The 3,088-nt window shown below is 44.2% G+C and overlaps 1 pseudogene; it reads right to left on the bottom strand.

The window, feature by feature from the left end:
- Positions 1-2,228: 2,228 nt before the first annotated feature.
- Positions 2,229-2,732, bottom strand: LOC112617875 (annotated as a pseudogene).
- Positions 2,733-3,088: the final 356 nt, after the last annotated feature.

Raw genomic sequence — 3,088 nt, forward strand, 5'->3', positions numbered from 1 at the left:
CTCACTATGGTGGCCAGGCTGGTCTGGAAATGTTGGACTCAAGCCAACCTCTTGCTTTTAACTTCCTGAGTAGCTGGGACTGTGGGCATGAGTCATTCCACCCAGCTAACCTATTAATATTTCTACTGTTTTTGTTTGTTTGTTTTTTGTTTTAAGCCAGCTCCATAGCTGGAATATTTCCTGTGTTGGATCCTATTTGCTGGATCCATGTCATTCTCTGGTTTGTCTCCTCCTTCATTTTGCGGGAGTATTTTCTCCAATAGCTTCCCAAGAAAGGGTCCATGGAGGTAACCCCTGAGTCTTTGCTTGCCTAAAAATGTATTATTTTACCTTCATCCTTGATTATTTGGCTGAATATAGATTTATCCGTTGAAAATCACTTTCTTTCTAGAATTCTGAAGACATGCTTCCATTGTTTTCAGCTTTCTTTTCGAGACAGGGTCTCTTCTGTCACCCAGGCTGGAGTGCAGTGGCGCAATCATAACTCACTGCAGCCGTGACCGCGCGGGCTCAGTTCATCCACCTCAGCCCCTGAGCAGATGGGACTACAGGTGGGCGCCACAATGCCCAGCCAATTTTTGTATTTTTTGGAGAGATGGGGCTTCACCATGTTGCTCAAGTTGGTCTCAAGGGATCTGCCTGTCTCTGCCTCCCAAAATGCTGAGCCAATGTGTTACAGGCGTGAGCCACTGTGCCTGGCCAGTTTTTCTTTTATTCTCTCTCTTCTTCCTTCATTTCTCAAAGGCATCTCAAACTCAGTGGGCCCCAAACCAAAGTCAAACTCCATCAGAATATCCTGCTACTTCCAACTTTAAAATATATCTTAAATCACAGTTTCTTACTACATGCAACCTTCCGGTTCAAACTACCACGATCCCTCACTTGAACTTAGAATTGGTTTTCCTGCTTCTGTATTTTTTTAAATCATAAAATATTTCAAATAAACCACGTGTGGCTTTATACTTTTTATTACATAAAAAGAATAAAGATCTGCCAGGTGCGGTGGCTCACGCCTGTAATCCCAGCACTTTGGGAGGCTGAGGTGGGCGTATCACTTGAGGTCAGGTGTTCGAGACCAGCCTGACCAACATGGTGAAACCTTGTCTGCACCAAAAACACAAAATTAGCTGGGTGTGGTGGCGCACGCCTGTAGTCCCAGCTACTTGGGAGCCTGAGGCAGGAGAATTGCTTGAACCCGGGAAGTTGGAGGTTGCAGTGAGCTGAGGTCGCGCCACTGCACTCCATCTGGGTAACAAGAACGAAACTCTGTCAAAAAAAAAAAAAAATGGTATGAAGAGCTTACATACCTAAACATGGAATTGCTTTAAATGTTTGCCATTCACGGTTCCCATGCATGCCAGCAGCTTCTTACTGCAAACACTTGGGACTTGCTATAGAGCAGCTGGAGTACCTTCCACCCACATACAGGACAGGGAGCTGACAACCAAGGAGTGGAGAATCAATACTCCAGCTTTCTCCCCTCTGTTTCCCCGTATCTCAGCAGTACGGAGCTTGATACCGATGAGAACATGCTCACTAACTTTAAACTGCTTTTCTTACCTTTTCAGTTTCATTTCTCCATACCTCAATTGATGCTTTCTGGTAAGGCCTAGAAAATAAACGCTTTCACTGAAATTTCAGTCTTGGAATCTGCTTTGGCTTCCCCAGTCTAAGACAGAAATATGTTCATTTTCCCATCACTGGACTTCCAGGTTGTTTTCAATTTTTCACTGTTACAAACAAGGCTGCAACATATGTCTACAAACCTCTAGATATACACGTAGGAAGATTTCCGTATTTTCCACTAGTGAAACTGCTCAATTGGAGGGTATGTGCATCTTCATCTTTAATAAATACTACCCACATTTGAAAAGCCCGACAATGTCAAGGACTGGCCAGAGTCCCATGTGCGATGGGTGTGGAATGGCAGCTCACTGTAGCAGGTGCGGGGACTCAGTTGGGGTCTTAGAGAGGCACTTAGTTATAGCAAGAATGTTTCATAAATGGTATCTGATATATTCAAGATTAGTGCGGAATAAAAACATGTTGCTTAGAAATAATTATTCATAGATCTAAAGTCAATAAGTCTTTTTCTTCTCATGTAAAAAAATATAATTTTTTTTCCAGAGGGCGGGGAACAACTTAAAATAAACTAGAAAACACCTTCATATTGATCATTCTTTTCATATACTTCAAATTTGAACTTAATGTCTTTCTCCCCCTGGACATCAGAGAGAACACCTGGGTATTCCGGCAGAAGTTTATATTTCTCCAAATCAATTTCTGGAAAAAACGTGTCATTTTCAAAGTCCCGCATGATCCTTGTCACAAATAGTTGAAGATGGCCTGGGTGATTCATGGCTTCCTTAGAAACAAAACTGTCACCAATTATCCAAATAATCTCTACTTTATTGGCTAGTTCTGGTTGTTCAGTAAGTTTTAAGATATCATCCAGACTTCTGGCAAGAAAATGAGCTCCTTGTGGAGGTTCCTTGAGTTCTCTGCTGAGAACTAAATTAATTCTATCCTTTAAAGATCGATTCTTCTCAGGAACGGAGAACCAGATCTTTCTACACATAACACCAGATTCTGTTTACCTTCTCCTGAAGAGTTTGTGTCATTCTCTGGAAATAACCTAAATTCTTTCCTGAGTGGCGGCCAGGGCATGTCCCCGTTCCTGCCAATGCCCGTGTTCTGGGACACAGCGAGATGCAGTTTAGCAAACGAACCATGACAGCAGCGGTGAGCACTTCCGAACCCGCTCACTACACCAGAACGCGCGGCCAAGATTGGCTGGAAGGTTTTTACTTTGAACCTGGAGGATGAGCAATGACATCCCTCTCTCTACCTCAAAGCTCGTCCTGAGCATTCACCTCCTGGGAGCAGGAGCAGCGCAGCAGCGCCACCTGGTGGTCCATGCGCTTCCTTTTGCAGATCACTCACAGCCCTGAGACCCTCCTCTCTTTTCCATGCGCCTGGGATTTCTTCACTGGACACCAGCCTGAGTCAAGTTTCCTGTAAAGCAAAAGAAGCGCACAGGGCTTGCTCATGGAGTCCCTGCACAAAGTGGCCGTGGTGACTGCGATGG

This window comes from Theropithecus gelada, unplaced genomic scaffold (genome assembly GCF_003255815.1).
Source record: "Theropithecus gelada isolate Dixy unplaced genomic scaffold, Tgel_1.0 HiC_scaffold_5527, whole genome shotgun sequence".
In the NCBI taxonomy this organism is placed as follows: domain Eukaryota; kingdom Metazoa; phylum Chordata; class Mammalia; order Primates; family Cercopithecidae; genus Theropithecus; species Theropithecus gelada.